The sequence below is a fragment of the Rhinolophus hipposideros genome (assembly GCF_964194185.1).
Source record: "Rhinolophus hipposideros genome assembly, chromosome: 14".
Lineage (NCBI taxonomy): Eukaryota > Metazoa > Chordata > Mammalia > Chiroptera > Rhinolophidae > Rhinolophus > Rhinolophus hipposideros.
Window position 1 is genome coordinate 22,617,107 of NC_138060.1, and position 20,358 is coordinate 22,637,464.

A 20,358-nucleotide genomic window follows, 5' to 3' on the forward strand; every position below is an offset into this window, starting at 1 on the left:
GGTGAACACACAATGGGATTTATAGATGATGTAATACAGAATGTACACCTGAAATTATGTAATTTCATTAACAATTGTCATCCCAATAAATAAATTAAAAAAATAAATAAATAAAACAGAACCAAATCTCTACAGGTCTCTCACATTTCTGCATGTTTTATGAACACATGAATTCAGTTTTTGTTTCAGATTTTGTTCCCCCCAAAGATGTTTATATAGTGAACAGTGTGGAAGACAGATACGTGTTTCTTCTTATGGAGCAGAGGACAGATTTGTTTTCTGTCTAGGATAATTCAAACAATGTCTCTGTTCATGTCAAAGCTTGGTCACGTTTACATGCAAGACCTGTGAGCTACTGGGGTTTTCTAAGCGCAGAGTTCCTCACTTATAATGCAACCCACAGCGTGTCCAGCTTCCATGTGTCCCTCTTCACATCGCCTTGTGAGAAAAGGGGCTCAGGAAACCAGCACAAACCGTGTACCTCTGCCTAATGCTATCACTGTGAATAACAGCCAGTCCTTTGACTCTGACCCAGGAGTCTCATGTCTTCTACCAGCGTCCATGAGACTGTGGCTGACTAACTTGTTAGCTTGAAAGTAGGGTAACATCCCAGAGCCTTAACACTTCTTGACATTTACTTCATAGATTTGCTGTAACAATTAAATGTAATAATGTATTACGCATATATGACAATGCCTACACCTAGTCCATAAAAGTGACACAGTGAGTAGAAACTAGAACTAGTATTTTTTCTTGTTATGGTTATGCTTATTTTATTACCTGCCTCAGAGGACTGATGTGGGATTAAGGTGAATGGTATTAACATAGTGCTTGGCCCCAGATAAGCGCTCAGGCAGGAGATTCGTTCTTTTCATTCATTTACTGTATCATCTCATAGAGGCTATGGCAGCAGGAGGGGACCACAGATACACTTCAAAGGTAGGTTAATTTTTCAGCCTGTTTTTCAGAACTCAGCTAACGGAGAATAGACCCACAGGGCAGGAATGGGGGCCTCATGCCTCAGTGCAGCTTTCTAGGACCCCACCCTCTGTCCAAAGCTACTATGAACCATACAAGGTAGAGTTTTGCCAGATCTGGGGACATTCTTTGATGCTGCATTCTAATTCCATAGTAATGCCTCTCTTGGGGAACAATGTATACAGTCTTTGAACCTAAAGTTTTCACTTAAGAATACACTTATAGACACTGGTGCTCCTGGTTCTTTCACTAAATTTCATTCAACAGAGTCACATCTTATTGGCGGAGAAAGCACTTTGTGACCAGGCATCCTGATCACTTAGTTGCATTCCCTCCCTACCACTCCAACAGTTTCTTAACAAATATTACCACCTGTTTGCTGCAGGCTAGGCTTTTGCTGGGCACTGGTTATGGTGATGGATGAAACAGGTTTGCTCACTACCCTTGGGGAGTTACAATTGAGCCAAGAAGACAGCATTCGATGAGTGACATACAAATAAAATGAAATTGTAACTGAGGTCAGTGCTATGGAGGAAACCAGCACTATTGCATTAATGAGGGTAAGAATCCCACTCCCAAATCTCAGCAGCTTAGCGTCATAAAGTTTATTTCTCTCTTAAGTCACAGCCCAGTGTGGCTCGACAGTGGGAACCAGGGTTGATGAGAAGATGGGAGGACCTGAGCTCCATTCATTCTTTTCAGAGGCCAAACTCTCCCCATTAGTCAATGCTGTCATTTCTAGGTCTTCCTCCCTTCTCTGTATTCAGCAGGCAGACAGCAGAGGCAGGGTATCTGTGGGGAAGGCCAATGGGCAGGCCTGCCATTGACACACAGCAGTTCTGCTAATAGGGTAAACGCTAGGCAGGCTTGGAAACGTGGTCCAGCTGGGTGCCCAGAATAGTCTCCAGCTGTTTTCTGCCACAAGGAAAACAGCAGCAGAGAGCAGGAACAAGGATAGCATCCCCTAGGAAGTGACTTTGGTTAGAAATATAGGTTCTGGAGTCAGACTACCTGAGTCTCCTCTCGGCTCTTCAGCCTGCCAGCTGAGGGCCTTGGGTTTAGTGAACCAGTCTCTCTATGACTTACTCTTCTCAGCTATAAAATGTAGATACCGATAGTAGAGTGGTTATGAGAAAGCAAATGAAATCACTGATATACTCCATAAGTAACATTTAGCACAGGGTCTGATGGCTGTTTTCTAAATACATAAGTACAGTTAAATTATTGTCATGGTCGTCATTAGTAATGATAAGGCAAGACCTGAAGGTACTAGAATTTTAAACCAGAGGAGCAGAGAACACTATTGTGTCTTTGTTCCTCTATGCCCCAATCCCACCTCAGTGGCATTTCACTTGGTCCTTTGCTAACCAGAACTGGAGTAACATCTGATCTCTTCCCTTCCCTTTACCTCATCTGTCTAGCTCCCATACTCACTTCCTAACCAGCACTCTGGGTAGATGCATGGTTTTCAATTTAACTCAAATTCTGCAAATAGCAGTTGCAGCTATTCTCTTGCAAAATGGTGTGCTCAGCTAGCTTTTCTCCAAGGTTTCTTTTAGTCCTAACAATGGATATACCTTTAAATGAAAATCTGAAACGTTACTATATGACTGCCTGAATTCCAGGTCTTGTGTTTGGCAGTAGGATTCCTGAATTGGCAAAGGTTTTCACTTACTGACACGTATACTCAAGGCAGACAATTACAGTTGAGTTGCAGAACCATCTCTCATCACAGTGGAACAACTCACAGCCCCTCAAGTTATCAGTCTGCTAACTTTTCCCTTTTGTGCTCAGTAGCCCCGGCTGATACTCTGCCACATGGGTAGCTTTTCCACGGTGCAGTCAGAAGCCTGCCCTGTCTATCTACCTAAAAGACACTCTCTGCATGTGAGGGCCAAGGTTAAACCTAACAAAATTAGTTTCTAATTTAAATGTTTAAAGGGGACTCAGCATTTTAGATGATTAGCATAGATTAAGCTCTATGTTTGCGTTACTTTCACCTCTGTCAGGTAGGGCTCAACAGTTATAATACTTGCTAAAAAGGTCCAGTGTGACCCCTGCAGAGTGCCTGGCACAGAGGAAGCACTCCCTCCTTACCTGCTGCAGTAGATGGTGATAGTTTGGGTATTCATTTAGCTGATCTTTATTGATTGTCTATTTTATGCCAGTCACTGTGCTGGCTGATGAGGACACAGTATGAACCCAAACACCGCCCCTGCCCTCAGTGAGCTTGCCACTGGGTAGAGGGGACAGATGATAACCAGATGTTCTCTCACATATAATATCAAACTGCATCTGTGACAATGAATGATGCTCTCAGTCCACTATACGGGAATTTCACCAAATTGGGAGATTAGGAATGGCTTCCTTGAAGACGTGATCTAGGAGCTGAGGACTGAAGGTTGGAGCAGGAGCTAGCGTGGTCTCGGGGAAGAACAGCAATCCAGGGAGCAGAATGTGCCGGAAGGACTCAGATGTGGGTGGATAAACCTCTGAGGAAATCTAAGGGATTTAGGCATGTGAGATGATACCAAAAAACCAAGTCTTGAAGGCCACCGTAAGAATTATAGTCTTTCACTTAAAAGCAATGATGACCATTTAAGCATTTTAAGCAGAGAAGAATGGGGTTGTCATAACTAGATGAGACTGACCTTTTGCAAAGATCACTGTATTTTGGGGATGGGGTTGAGTGGATGTGTGTGGGCCGGAGCGAAGGTCCTTGTCAGAGTCTAGGGCTGCATGACAAATGGAGAACTCAGTCTCTGGGTATAAAGGTGGAGAATGAGTAATGTAGGGGCTGTGAGAGGCACTTAGAAAGTTAAATCTCCAGGACTTGGTGATGGATTAGATATGGAAGATGAGAAGAAGGTAGTGTGCGAGGAGACTCTACAAGGATTCTGATTTCCTAAACCATGTGGATAGTCATGCTATTCGCAGAAATAGTGCCAGATCTGCGGAGATCAGGAATTCGTTTTGAAGTTCAAGGGTGCATTTTGTAATTCATATTAATTTAAATGTATAAGTAGAATGGCACTATTTGTCAGTTCAAAAAAAGCATATACAGAGGGTGACAAAAATGTATACACATTTTAAGAAAGGAAAAATAAACTATTAAAATTGTAATACTCAATATATACCGATAACAAAAGATGAATACAAGTCACATTTGACTTCTGCAATTACAAGAGGTGCTCAAAGTGGTTACCATCAGCGTCCAGACACTTCTGATCATGGCGAGCTACTGCTTGAGCAACACTGACTAAAGTGTCCATTTGTATACATTTTTTTGGCACCCCCAGTTTTGAGGAAGGAAAAAAAAGAAAATAAGTTACCATGTATCCATTGCAATCTCCTACATTTTGGGTGCTTTTAATTTATCTTGGTTCGTGTTTCTAGAAATCTAAGGCAGTCACTGTCCTTACTGATCAAATTAGAAAAAGGTTTTGAAAGACTGAGTGACTGACCTAAGAACATACAATCATGGTAAGGAAAATATGTGTTTGGTTTCAGATTTGTATGAAACCAACATCTATTGCAAGCTTTCCACCAAGAAAATATTTCCTCTGTACCTACTTTCTGTTGGTTTTCAACAGGACAGCATGGGGTTCCAGCCCTCAGGGAATTTATAGGAAAATGTAAATCTTAGGAAGGTGATGGTTTTTAATTCCACAATGGGTATTTAAACAAGATGCCTCTGGGCCTGTAACAGAAAAGGTCTGAGATTTCTCTGTGCCTTCTAGACATGAGAAAGTCTGAGCAGGGTCAGAAAAGAGACTTTATTTCCCCCAGGTTCAAAGATGTGCAGAGGGGCAGGTGTGGCCTGGCTTCTGGGATGGAGAGATTCATGAAATGAAGATAGGAGAGAGGGAAATGAAAGAGGGTGTGTAAAGAAAGACCTGTTAGAGTTACTGGAACTCACTGCTATCTTTACAAACCTATGTTTGCCCATGAAAACAGTAACAAAATAAAATTAAACATACTTGGTAACAGTAAAAGGCTTAAGCTCATTAACAATCTTTAAATAATTTATAATTATTATCAAAAATAATTCTGATGGGGGCGTGGATATGCAAAGCTCCTTTTGTTCCCTTAAGCCAGCCCTTTCCAAATAAGGCAGGTCTTTTTATAACTGAGCATAACCTAAGAGGGTAGTAGAGTTGGGTGAGGAGGGGAACAATTCTTAGAAATAAGCAGGATCAATATTTAATGATTGATGTTTTGAACCCCTTGGAGTTCTTTTTTTTCTTTCTTTTCCTTGTTGCTCCTGAAAACACACACACACACACACACACACACACACACACACACAATTAACACGAATAGTGCAATTATTGATGATATTTTCAGAAATCTACTGAAACATGCACCAGAAACTGGAAATTGTGATTGCCTCAGGAAAGTTGGATGCAAGAATGGAAAGGAGACTAACTTTAACTTTACATAGTATCTGATTCTGTACTTTTTGAATTTTTAGATGTATAACAAAATACATTTTTAAAAGTCCATTATTTCTGTGGCCTGAAAGCCAAGATGTAAATAGAAAGATTATGAACTCAGACACTGAATACCTGAACCAGAGTTTTCTTATTCACACAGGGACAGGGAATAATTCTTACCTTGTATGGTTTTTAATGAGGATTAGAGACAGTGTGTATTTAATGCCTGGCAGAGAGTGGATGTTCAAAAATAATAATCGCAGTGTTGAAAAGTAAAAGTCCTTTGTGACAGGTTGTAGCTAAATAAAACTTTTTCTGGCTAAGTTTTAGGTCTGAAGAGGTTTTGCAAGTAAAATTACTGACCTGGAATTCTAAAAGGAAAAAAATAGGAAAAGCCTCCAGCGTTGATGTAGAGCTCCTGGGGCATAGGGAAATCCTACATCTCTAGCACAATTGTCCTGGTGGGAGAGAAGAGGACAAAATAGTAAAAATAGTAGTAGTAGTAGCAGCAGCAGAAGGCCTATTATTATGCTCAGAAAGCTTATTTATCAGGCCCAAGCTAATTTCATCTTATTTCATATATTTAATAAGAGAATTAGGGGTTCCTATATCTCAGTGGATCGTATTGCCTAAATGTTATTGACGTAGTTTGGGCATTAAACTATTATCATTTTCAAGCTCTGGATTAAGAAACTAATTATAAGGCTTATAATAGTTCAATCCTAGCTGCCAAGTCTTACGAATATTGCAGTGCTGTCTGTGAGGCTGAATAATTGTTTGATCTGTTGACATGGTAACTGCTTTGTAAAAACAATCTGTAAGGTTGTATTCAGTCTTCAGAGCACTCCTCAAGAATTGTATTCAGATTTGGCCATTGAAATCTGGGAAGCTTGTTATTAAAAGCATGACCAGCAAAGTGGTTAATTTTCCTGCTCGAAGATGTCAATTAACCCTAATGCAATTATTTTGGTGCCGATTTTGTTTAATCCAACATCACAAAATAATTGAGCTCTGAACAAATGGCTTATTATAGTAATGTGCAGGATGGAAAAGAGAATGGAGCATACATTTCACTAATGCATGTATATTCATAGTTACTTTTTTCATTAAAAAGAGCAGTTACCGAGGGGCCTAGTGATCAGAGTACCACTGGATGTGTAGCCCTTACAGAACTACATGGCTTTTCATCCATGATAAAGTCAGATACTCTGACAGTGGCAACACTTGGCAGTTTGGAGGGAAGGGAAACTTTGAGTCTTATTTATTACCTATCAGGTCTGCAGAAGGAAAATCCCCAGGTTTATGTCTCACATTTATTTAGAGACATTTCACACACCATCTCTGTCTCCAGGGTCTCCAGAACCATTTTTCAAAACATAATTTAGCCCACTGTTTCAAATCTCTGGCTTCATATAAGAATCACATGGGAGCTTATAACGCATACTAATGATGTCTAGGACCCATCCCTGACCCATCAAATCAGAACCCCTCTGGGTGGGGTCCAGACAGAGGTATGTTTCAAAACTTACCAGCACATGCTGGACAGAGAACCACTGCTTTATGTCACTTGTCACTCCACAGCATTATTTCTCCACTCCTCTGCAAAGGTGAGTGAACATAAAGGATTAGGTTGTCAAACCTGATTTGCACAAATCAGTGATCTTACTCAGTGTATTAGTTTGTTCAGACTGCCACAACAGAATGCCACAGACTGGGTGGCTTCAACAACAGACATTTATTTTGTCACAGTTCTGGGGGCAGGACGTTCAAGATCAAGTTGCCATCAGTGTCAGTGTCTAATGAAACCTTTTTTTCTGGCTTGCAGAAGTCCACTTTCTTGTGTGTCCTCACGCGGCCTTATTTCTGTGTGTGCACACTCTGCTGGTATCGCGTCACTTTTTATAAGGACACCAGTCCGAATTATGCCCCCACCCTTATGACCTCATTTAACTTCAATAATCTCCTTTAAGGCCCCTTCTCCAAATATAGTCACCTTGGGGGTTAGGTCTTCAACATATGGATTTGGGGAGTACACTGTTGACTCCATAACACCAGTAGCAGGCTTTACTTTTTAACTTCAGAATTACAAATAGTTGTGAGATACAGGCCAAGCAGGGAGAGGTCTGAAAATACCAATACCACTCCCCAGATATGTTTTTGTCTTCAGGTCCTCATACATTGGCCCAGGATGATGAATGGCATTTGTAAGTAATTTATGTGGCTGCATACCAGAGAGAGAGATCGATGATAGATAGATAGACAGACAGACAGACAGACGGACGGACGGACAGACAGATAGACAGACAGATAAATAGACAGATAAATAGATAGATAGATAGCTGTTTTGGTTATAAAACATCATCATTTTAAACTTAGATAGAAACACAGCTTATAAGATGTTTTCCAGGGAATCATAACCTGCAAATTGATAGATGCCAGGTCTGTTTACCATAAGTAATCCCAGGAAGAGTAGGTATATCCTGCTCAAGCCATTCCATAGAGAAATCTGAAGCTATCATACACCATTTGTATGTCAGGAGGTCTGTTGTTAGTAGAAGGAAATTTGACCAAGCAATTTTTCTTCTTTCTTTCTGGAAGATGCTCCTGCATTCATTGTCTCTTCCCTCCACCCTGTAAGGAAGGAGAGTGACTTGTAGACCTACTGCGTGCCATATTTTTTCCAATGGGCTAGGCGATAGTCCTAAGCGGACCTCTTTCTCCCTCCCCACTCTCATGTCCAGTGCGCTTACCTTCACCACTAAGCTCCGGACACCCTGTTTGACTTCTGTGCCTTTATCACTTTGCTAGGAAAGTGTGGTTCCCCAGACCAGCGCCAGCACCTGGAAGAATGTTAAAAATGTAGAATCTCAAGTCCACCTTGGCTGACTGAATCAGAGTCTATATTCTAACCAGATTCTGAGGGGATTTGTCTGCACATTCAAGATTGAGAGGCACTGCTCTAACAGGCCAAGTCTTCCCTGCTTCAGGGCCTTTGTACTTGCCCTGTTATTTCCCATGTTTGTACCTTCATCTTTTAAGTCACACTTAAAAAAACCAAACCTTTTCCACCTCTTCCGTCTTCTGTTTACAGGAGTAGCCTCCCCACACCCCGTTATTCTCGCCTTAGCACATTATTTATTTTCTGCTTAACACTTGTTCCAATATATATTTCATTATTTTGTTTTGTCTTTGTCGCTTTGTCTGTCTCACTAATTCTGAGCTTCCTGAGATTAGGAAGCATACCCAGCTTGTTCAGCAATCGCAACCAAATGAATTTCCTTTAATACATACTGGGTGGCCAGTAACTAGTTTTCCAGTCAAAAATGAACAAACTGATTTTGCATGATCTGGTGCTTGCCTGTATCTGTCTCCAATATGATCTTCTTCCTCCTGTCCTTAGACTCTATATTTCAGCTCAATTTAAACTACTTATAACCCCCCCTCCTCATCCCAGTCGTGAATGGAGTACTCTCATGCTTCCTTGCATTTGCTCAAGCTGCTAACTCTTCCTGAATTCTTTTTCCCCTTCTTGACCCACTAAAAAAGCATATTCATTCTCAGAGATTCTGCTCCAGCATTTTAGAAAAGTCAACTTTAGGACCAATTGGGCCACAATTGTATCTTGAAAGATATTGGATTATAATGAGATTTACGTGCAAATTTCCAGTGTGATACCAAGATCCTATTAAGGGAAAGAAAATAGGTGTGTCTTATATCTGTATTGTTGTTGCTTAATGGAGTTCATGGAATGCAGGAACTGCTCAGTGAATAGCTTTTGAATTATGAGACAGGAGAAATACAAGATGATGTCAGGAGGATAATTTGAAAATCACCGTGTCTATGAGTTCCAAATTTTGTCATGAAAGATCCTGCATGGACACCATAGTCCTATAGTCTTATACGCACTTTTCTTTAGTGCAAAGTACTTTTCATATCCGTTTAGTCTCCCAGCACTCTGGGGAGGTTAGCTGAATCAAATAAAAACTTTATTTGTCTCACTTTCTGAAGGTAACCTAGTTTCTCAAAGTAAAAATACACAAATCTGCTGTCTTAGTGCATTGAGGCTGTTATAACCAAATATCTGGCTGGGTGGCTTATAAACAACAGAAATTGATTGATTTCTCACAGTTCTGGAGGCTCCTAAGTCCAAGATCAAGGTACCAGCAGATTCAGTGTCTGATGAGATTCTGCTTCTTGGTTCATAGACAGCCACCTTCTCACTGTGTCTTCCAGGGCTGAAGGGCCAAGGGACCTCTGCGGGGTCTCTTTCATAAGGACATTGATCCCATTTATGAGGGCTCCGCCTTCAGGACATAATTACCTTCAAAGACTCAGCCTCCTACTACCATCACAGTTGGGATTAGACTTCAACACATGAATTTGGGGGGGCACAAACATTCAGTCCCTAAAATGCACTGCTTGATGTAGAGGTCATCTCTCTCTTATCTTTCTGGACTTAAGCATCTGTGAGATTGTAGACTCAATTTCTTAAATAGTCTAATTGATTTTATATATATTAGTGGATATAGACATCAACACATGTACATCTCAACAGCCTTCTGCAATACTCATCAGGGCAGGGGACAGAATTCAGCGGCTACTTACTTAGATGTAGTATGAAGGACAACAGAAAGTCTCTGAGTCAAATATGTCACTACCAGAACCTCTGAGCTGGCAATGGAGGCTAGAATTCCAACTATTTGAGTTGTTTCCTTGGATTAAATATGGAGGGGTCTGTTAAAGAGATAATTTTCCAACTAATTATCTGACAGTACATGCTTTGAAAATAATCCTCATGACTTATATTCAGTTTGTGGGGAGCTGCAACCCATTTCCCTGTAATGCGGAAGTTAGCTTTTTAGTTTGGCTTGCCCAGTGTTCACCAAGAGGATGATTTGGATCAGTCTCATTAACCTCTATGGGGAAGAGGAAGTGCCAGTCATTCAGGGCTGTGTGAGCAGAGGCAAGGAAGCGGTGAGCAAGAGACATCTGAAATCCACATGAAATAATCATTTATTCTTATAATAATGAAAAACAGAAGAAAACAATACAAATACTTGTTTTAATTGAATAGTATGTTCTTTAAAACACTTTCATATGTGCAATCCTATTTGGCTGTCCTATAACTAACTCCATTTTACTGGTGAGAAAATTAAGCCTCACAGAAGCCAAAGATGATCCAGCTAGTATTCTGAGATTTGACAGTCCAGTTCATGTTCTCTGACTTTCCATGACCCCACAGGTTAGGAAAAAAGATCTGGAAGGTGATGCTAGAATCCAAATCAAAGTATTAGTTACCCGTGGCACTGTTTTCCAGTGTTATTGGAGGGATATAGCTTCTGCAGGATGTTGAGATAATAAATGTTACAGGAGGGAACTGTACTCAAATGAGTTAGAAACCGTGGCTTAAATGAAGACATAGTCTTCCCTTAATAGGGTCTTTAATAAACTAATATGCACTGCGGCTCCCCCTGGCATGGCAGTACTGAATAGGGGGTTTCCTGTGTTAAAAGTTTATGTTGCGGGGCTACCGTGTTTCCCCGAAAATAAGACCTAGCTGGACTATCAGCTCTAATGCATCTTTTGGAGGAAACATTAATATAAGACCTGGTATTATATCATGTTATGTTATGTTATGTTATGTTATGTTATGTTATGTTATGTTATGTTATGTTATATACTCGGTCTTATGTTATATTAAAATAAGATTGTGTCTTACATTAATTTTTGCTCCAAAAGACGCATTAGAACTGATGATCCAGCTAGGTCTTCTTTTCGGGGAAACACAGTAGTATTTATCAGAATGAAGTGTATGTGAGGTAACTATTTTAAATAATCGGTATAGAAACAGTTTCGCTCCTTTAGTTCAAAAAGCAGAAGAGATTCAGAGGCTTAGAAAAATAGAAAGGAGAGAAAGAGAGAAAAAGAAAAAAACAGAAAGAAAATCCAAAGTCCTTCTTGTCTCAGGTGGTCCCCTGACCGACCAGTATTCTTCCTCACTTACCTGGCAGAGAGCATGATTCACCCCAGGTGAGTGGGTGCAAAGCTATTTGCAAGTTGTCTAGAGTGTGAAAAGCTAAGATGAATGGCTGAGCTGGTTATAAAGAAGATTTAGTGATATGAAGACTTCTATTGTTTTTGCTTGTATAGTTTGTCATATTTAAGCAAGTCAGAGTTGGGAGGCTCAAACAAAAAGGAAGAATAAGGAACATTCAAGGGCACTAAAAGAAGGCATTTTTCTCCTGAGGATTGTATTCCTTTACATCCTAATCCTGGAATTTCTTTCTTGGGATTGAATCTGCCCAGGTTCCATTCTACCTTATAGGCTCTGAAGGGTTTTAAAAAGAAATACCTAGTGGCCCCAGTTAAAAAGTATAGCAGAAGAGGTAGGAGAACAGTACAGATAAAATGCTAAGAGAGTGCAACAAAGAGAGATGGCATTTCTAGCTTGGAGGCATCATGGGACATTTGCGGCATTCAAACTTGTTGTTGAAGAATTAAGAGAAAAGAATGACAGCTAAGAGGATGAGTGCAAACACAATAATGCAAATAGGGCATCCTCGGGTATTAAGGGGGTGCATGAGCAGTGCCCTTTGCTAGAAAACAGGTGTGTAGGTGGGGAGGCATATGAGGCTAGAGTGGATGGTCAGGGGTCTGCTTTGGAGGGACGTGAATGCTAAACTGAGGTGACTGCACTGTCACAGAAAGGCAGTGGATTTTAATCCAGGGTGCAGTAGAACCACACTCACTTTCCAAAGCACTGTGGCAACTTCATGACAAATTGCCATTCTGAACCACTCTTCTAGGCATGGGGTGACCAGATGTGCCCTCTTCAAGTGGAGGGAGACAAACAAAGAGGTAAACACCCAGATGCTGAAGTTCAGATAGTAACTGCTATGAAGAGCAATATAACAAAGGAATAAGAATCAAAAGGGAAGACCTAAAATCAGAGCGAACCATTAAGAGGACACAATAATTATTTTAATAGATGCATGTCATTGGGGACAAAGAGGAAAAGGGGTTATGGAAGACGTGTGGAACCAACTTTGCAACTGTTATTTTTGAAGGGAGCAAGGTAGAGAAGAGTGGGAAAGACAATATTTTCACTCATAATTTCAATAGACATAATAGACACGTAGCATTTACTTTGTGTCTGACAATGTATTTCACATATATTGACCTTCTCAATAAGTCTAGGAGGTAATCATTACTATTTTTATTTCACAGATAGAAATAAATAAATAAGGTTCCAAGAGCTTAAATGCCTTGGCCTCGGTGACTCTGCTAGAATTTGGGCCCACGTTCTTCTGAGTCCACTTATTACTACTGTGCTATGCCGAGACAGGTTGAAGATATGTGGCAAGATCTAGAGAAGGGGACAGAAGATGATATGTTCAGTTTCCGTTGCATAGAGTCTGAAATTGTTATGACAGTAATTGCTGGTGAAATTCAGTTGGAAGAATCAGATCTCAAAGGAGAGGGGAGGATTGGGAATGACATCTTAAAGTTTTTTGCATGGGTTAAGTTGAACAATAAAGCCGTAAAATACTCTAATAAAAATTAATAATTGTTTAGGTAGCTACGATGTGTCAGGTACCATGTTTGTGCCTTACACATGTTATCTAATCTTCCTAACAAATAATTTGGGTGAACCGATAATCCAGATTGACAGTTTGTCTATGGGTTTACTGTCTGGGGGTAATGAATTTAGCCTGCAAAACTGGTCTCTGACTTACTAGCTTATTGTCTTTTTATTTTGAACTGTAGTTAAGTTTACCAATGGAGAAAGTAGAGAGTTCAGAGGATACTCAGGGACCCATGGAAATCAAGTTCTATCCTTGGCTGCAGATTACACATGATTTGTTTTTCTCCCTCTCCCTGATATTTTAGTCGTGTTCATTTTTTCCTCTACCTAGCAATTGAGTGCTCCATATTTAATTCCCTTTCCTAACATAAATGCCAAGGACATTTCAACTGTAAATTTTCATTCTATAGATGGTCATTTACTATACCTCTGTAGAATGAAAATTTATAGTTAAAACGTCCTTGGCATTTTTGTGAGGAAAGGGAATTAAAAATGATCAAAACCCAGATGAGCCTCACATAAGTAATTATGGATCCTTTCATCATGTCTAATTACAGTTCAGCTCAAATTGTGGCTGGAGAAAAATCACGTCTAATGGAATGGTCAGTCTTCTTTTCTTCCTACTGTGTCAGTCACATATTCAATCTAGCAGGGCTATTGAGCCCCCTCCCAGATGTGAGTTTTCAACAGTGAATTGCGGGGACATAAGCTCTGATCTCATGGAGCTTACGTTTGAGTTGGGAGACAGACTTTAACGAAGCCATGTATTTGCATAATTGCAAACTGTGTTCACTTCTTTGAAGAGGGATCTTGGAGAGTTTATAAAAGGAGGACCCAATCCACGGGGGTTAGAGACTTCCTGAGCAAGAGTAGGTAAACTGAAAAGTTGTTGAGCCGCATATTGCAGTACAAAGCTCACTGTGAGGCAGGGAACTTCACCGAAGTCAAATAAAGCCAGGATGGTAAATTCAATTGATGTCTGTCTCTGCCAGATTATTCAGGGTCAGCTAGTAGGTTTAAGAGCAAGGAAGAGTCATTGAAGAGATTAAGCAAAAAGGGTGACTTGATCAAACATGCATGTCCAGGGATTCTTCGGGTTGTAGAGCAGCACATGGAATTAGGAAGGGCTCAGAAGGAAAGGGAGGTGAGAAAATCCCATAGGAAGTTTTGGAAGAGGTGTGACCCCAGCAAGCGCCTGTTGCCTGGGGCACACCGGAGCCAAAATTATGGCACCCGTTTTTGAGAAAAAACAAACCTTTTATTGCGAGGTCAGCCAGCAAGGAGACAGGAGACCAAACTCAAATCTGTTGAGTTTGGGAGTAGATTGGGGTTTTGGGGTGAGATGTAAAGGATTAAAATTAGGGAAGTTATACACATTCATTTTGATTACATCATCTGGTATAATGAAGTCTTACTGGGTAGGTGCGGGCAGTTCATACAGTTTCATGGATTGCATGTAAAAATTCAGGGGGACTTAACATGCAGTTCCAGGGGATTTTAGCCTTGTGACATCAAAAGGTCTTTTTTAGGGCAAGAGTGTTTTTTTGTTGTTGTTGTTTTTTGTTTGTTTTTGTTTTTGTTTTGTTTTTCTGAGCAGCCTCTGAAGACTGGTTGAGACTGGTAGAATCTTGTGGCTCCCCTTTCAGAAAGGAGGGAGGACTATTCCGTTTCCCATATTGGCTGTGACCTGAGACCACCTGTGGTAAAAAACTGATGATTTACTGTGTAGGGCTGACTGGGGCTAAGCTATTAAACTATTGTTACAGGAGCAACATTGAGAAAAGAGGATTCATTTCTCTAAGGCAGGTTTGTGTCTTTTTCTATTTTGTTCCCAGCCACTAAAACAGGTCCAGCACCCAGTAAGACTACGTAATATATAGTTTGTTGGATGAAATAATTAACATATGTAGATTTTTATCTCTTTAAAATCACCTAAGTTGTTGGTAGCAGATATGGGGGTGCCAAGAAAATAGATGTGAAAGATGACAGGACCTCTGACTTATTGACAGATAAGGCCATCATGCCCTAGGGCTTTGTCCTCTGTTCCTGTTGGATCTGAGTCAGCCAATATTTTCCGTAAAGGGTCAGAGAGTAAATAGCTTAGGTTTTGCAAGGCATGCATTCACCACTATGCCTTTCTGCCATGGTCGTGTAAAATCGGCCATAGACAAAATGTAAATGAATGAGTGTGGTGATGTACCAATAAAATGCTATTTATAAGATCAGGTGGTGGGCAGGATTTGGCCCACGGGCCATAGTTTTCCGCTCCCTGGGACAGATCATGAGTTCAGTTTTGAACAAGTATAAACTGAGGAATTTTTGAGGCATACCCGTGAATATGTTTACATTAAAAATTATTCTTAAATCCAAGGTTTGAAAATGACTTTCAAATGTGTTTAATAATTTGAGCAAAATTAAATAGCTAATCTTTGATTGGTAAGCATTTTTTTATGGAACTTTGTAGAGGGGGATGAATAGGAGATCACTTGTAGTTAGCATATAAATTGTAAGGAGATGGTTCCTCTAGTGGCAGTATTGATTCAGAAAGAGACAGCTGGTGTCAGAGATGTACATCGTTGGCGATCTCAGTTTAAAGTATTTTTACAAAGACATGACTATGATAAAAATTGTGAAATTCCAACTAAGTGTATTCTAAATAAATACATAAAGGAAGGAAGGAAGTTCTGGAATCAAGTAAAGTCAACCCTTTTTGGTTAAAAGTAAAGAACGGTTTCATCAAGAAAGAAAAATCTAGATATTTACTTAAGGGAAAAACTGCTCAATTAGTCTGGGAGCTTTTATTTATGTGCATTTAAAACAAGCACCCGTCCCATTGTCCCTTGTACTTGAGAGAAAAGCAAGCATTGGAACAGTAAATGCAGGTAGTTTAGGCAGAACTATTATGAAATCTGCTTTCGGTGTATAATTTAACACATACTTACATGTATGTATATTGATACTACGTTCCTTTAGAATTGGTTGTATTGGAGGGACAAGTGTTTCTTACTCTCATCCACTTCATTTGTTTGCTTTTTGTACTGGGCCCGTGGAGGCATTTAAGTTGTTTGGCCAATGACATTAGGAAACTTAAGTTGGGAGACCTTCCTGACTGTGCAAGTTTGTAATTCCACTACAGCTTCCTACTTTCCCATTAAATCATAATAGAGTATAACTGAGCATGTCAGTGACCCACTCAGACTTTTAATGAGATAGTGCATCACAAAGTCAAGAGTAGAAGCCAGGAGAAAGAAATCTGTAGTCAGTAGATTCTCTAAATAACACAAACATTTTCCTCTAAATCCCAGTCCATCAGAGAACTTAGTTCAATGGTTCTCAAACTTATCTGCATGTCACTTGAGGAGCTTTACTAAAAACTAACGCCTGTTTGGAATTTTTAAAAGATCCATAAGGGATTCAAATATGCAGGCAAGTTTGGGAACCACCAGCTTACCTCAAAAAAAAGTCTCAGTAGCAGTGCAAAGCTATCCACCTCTTGGACCTCCAGGGGTTTTACGAGGAGATGAAGTTCGGAATTCCTCCAGGAATGACCACGGCCTACCAGAGTAAAAAGCCAATTCTAAGAGTACTGTGTGCCGTACTTTCTTCCTAGAGTACATAAAAAAAGGATGGTTTCTATAAAAGAAAAAAAAAACGGGGTGATTTCTATCATTACAAAATTGGGATAAGTAGAATGTGAATTAATGATATTTTTTATTGTCATATACTGGTCCCGAAATTTTGTTTCACAATCTAGTCACGCTGCCTGAAGTACAAAAATAGAGGCTAAGTCTTACAAAAAAGAAAAAAAGAAAAAGACATTGAGATGCTACAGAATTCCTTGGGAAGCTCTTGCTAGCCACTCCACTTTACCCACTCTCCACCAGAACCAAACCTGTTTTTTTTTCCTAGTATTAAAAATTCAACATTCCTCTGCATTTTTCCTAAAAAGCTTTTTCTATAAATTAGATAGGACAAATGTATTTTAATGAACAAATGACATTTTCATAAGAAATATCTTTTTAAATTAGCTCATTCTATTAAGGTTCTAATAAGTAAAACTAATATTACAGAGAATTATGCAATAGAAACACCAGCCAGCTTGGTCTACAGAGTAAGCTTCGGAAATATGCAAATTCAAAACCACCAAAGAAAATACCCCTGGGGTGACAAAATTTTCTTTTGGATAGTGTCTGTGTGGGGAAAGGAACAGATCTCTTCTAGATAAAAATGAATGCACCGAACACTGTTTATAAAAATTTGATCACTATTTGATTTTTGCATTTGGCAGTCAGACAGCAACTAATTTGGTTTTATTTTAAAATTCCAGTGATTAGAAGGTCTGCAGATTCCCTGTGGAGTAGCACTCTTTCTACTAGAGCCCAACCCCAATTTTTCTTTGCCAGACACATGTGCTAGGGAGCGATAGCTGACATGTGCTTGTGCATTATTTCTGTCGGAGCCAGAAGCAATGGAGCCATAGCTGATTTTCTGAGTCCAGGACTTTACCACCTTCTCTTCGGAGAATTTTCAGAACAACAAGTGTTTCTGATTGTGTGTGAGTCAAAAATTCCCTTTCCTTCTAGAGCTACCTACGATTTATGCAAGAACTTGAATTAGTGGCTAATTGTCTAATGGACTCACAAGGTCTGCACATACCTGATGCAGAAGCAAGAAAGAATGTATTAGATGTCTGACCGCAAGTAGTAGATTACCCATGAGGAACTGCTTAACCCTTAAGGAAGGTTTGTCATTTCATATTTGAAATTCAGCGGTGGAGGGATACTCATGTTAATTTGGTTATACAATTATGCCGTCAAAGACACAAATTAAATTATTTTTGTATTTTATTGTCTATCCTCAGCATATTGGCTTTGTTCCTTAAGTTGTCTCTTCATGTTTGCAAAATGGCTGCTGTTGTTCCATAAATCACGTTTCAAGTTCAAAGGCTGAAGACAGCATAGCCCTTCTTTGTGTCTCCTTTTTAAGAGAGAAGTACACTTTCCTGGGACCCCTCAACAGGCTTATTTTTGCTTGCATTAGCTAGAACTGCATACTTTTCTCTTTCCTAAAACATTAGCTCACCTATCTATATAATTGATGCCCCATACATGGTGTTAATTCATGGTGTGAGCTATAAGTTTTATTCTCTTGCCAAGAGCTGGCATCTCAATAGTCCCTCATCATCAGCCAGCTATTGAGCAGATCCAGTATCCAATAACCACAAACTTTGGGTGTCCAGGAGGAAAATGGTAAACAAATTAGCCTTTGTCCTAACCTTTCTGCACCTTAAGCTAGGCTTCTGAACTAACTGAAACACAATTTTGTTTCAGAGTTCAAAATAAACTTGAAATTTGCATTCCTATTAACCTTTTGGCAAAGTAAATTGACATTAGAGTTGATATTTCATAGCCCTAAATTATTACTCTCCCTTAAAGAGGTGCCCATGGGCATTTGCAGGTGACTGTTTCTTCTTATGAAACAGGGCACTGAATATCTGCGGAGGCACATAGACATGCACACATCATATGCGTCGCTTTAACAAAATTCTCACTAGAGCTGTTAAAGGTTACTTGGTACCTTCATGAAACACAGATTACATTATCAATAATGATTTTGTTGACAAAGCAAGTAAATTAGACTTTTGTTCATTTGGAGAGGAGGCAACTTTATTGGTTTAATATATTTAATTAAATTGCGTTGAGATCTACTTTAAATGAAAATTCAAAACAAATTAAGTAATCAGTCAATATAATGTTTGCAGTTACAACTCTCATATATATTTGGATAAGCTATGAAAAAAAAAAAAGCTGTTCAGCAGTGTTGGGCATTTTATTTTATTCCAAGGGGATCGAAATATTGTGAGCTGGCAACATTTGAAATTGACTATAAAATATGACATAATGATACCTTGTTTTTTTTATATTTGTATGAGCTCTACATCTATTCCCATAGATCAAGCTTAATCGTATACCATATTAGTATCCACTTGTGTTAGAATCAGGCAAACCCAAGTTTGGCTAATAAAATTTATTTATAGTCTTTTTGTTTGTTTGTTTGTTTTTAGCTCTCTTACTAACCATGAGTAGGACCTTTTAATCGGACATTTGAAAACATTTGTATTAATAATAATAGTTTTTTCTAAATTCTAGCTTCTTGAAATTTGACATTTGTAAAGTTAATGTATATCTTTTCTCTTTTATTACAAATTATTTCTTTAATTTACGACTTTAGCGTGGCTGCTGGTGACTTAACTGCTGCAAAAAGGATGATGTCGAGAAAGAAGTGATTATGGTTTATATTAGTTAGATTTATTTTATTTATGTTCGATTTGTTAGTGTTGACTTGGGTTTAATGTTCCGGCAAATGAGTTGACTCGAGTCATCTGAGATTCTCAGGTCTCTGGTCAAAGTTTAACTTCAACCATTGGAAGGTTACACTATTTGATGAAGTTTAATCTTTCTTCGAGCCATCTTTTTTCAGTTAACTACTGTACATTTGGTTCAGATTTTGAATGTAGTTCTCATTCATGTTTTGATGGGAGTATCACACCCCACTGTAAATTACATACTGTTGTAACATACCAGTGAAATTCCAATGAGCTATGAATTTTCTTTCCACCTCATTTCTTAAAATTATTTTTATCGCTGAAAAAGTCTCAGACTTTCTCATATCTTTCTAAGTTATTTTTTAGTTCAACTACACTAAAAACTCAATTAACTAGGTATGGGAAGTATCAGCCAAATTTGTTCACTGGAATTTCTTCTGTAAATTAATTTGCTAAATATGTCCTTTGCAACTTGTAGATCCTGGAGCTATTTTTTTAATACATATATTTTTCAGGACTCTCGGTTGCAAGTGATAAAAATGCAACTTAAAGTGCTTCAGCATAGCAGAATTTATTGGCTTCCATACTGGCACAGTCTAGGGAATCCGTGCTTCAGGCATAGCTTTATCCAGAAGCTCAAACAGACTCACCAGTAATCTTTAGCTTCAGCTCCGCACTCAGCTTTCCTTAGTGTTGACTTTTTTTTACTGACAAACTCCTTCCTTCTTGTCACCTTCAGCACCAGCATCCTTCATGCTGGAAACTGCAAGTCCAACAAAAACAAAGATTTTCAATCTGTGTAATCTCAGGAAAAGCCATGAAATTAAATTGTGCGCCATTTCATAATGATCCCATCCCTGACCCAATCTCTGTGGATAAGAGGAGAATGTATCAGTGGTTGATGAAGTGTGGTCTCTAAAGGATCCCCAGCAAAATCACCTGAAATTTTGTTAGAAATGCATGTTCTCAGGTCCTATCCCTGATTCATACCCAATGAATCAGAAAATTAGAGAGTGGGGCTAGCATACTGGGTT

At 39.3% G+C, this 20,358-nt stretch overlaps 1 protein-coding gene across 10 annotated transcripts in view; it reads left to right on the forward strand.

Annotated features, from left to right (window-relative positions):
* GRM7 (glutamate metabotropic receptor 7) overlaps positions 1-20,358 on the forward strand; it is an 822,860-nt gene that overhangs the window by 626,645 nt on the left and 175,857 nt on the right. The gene's annotated exons all lie outside the window — the stretch shown is intronic.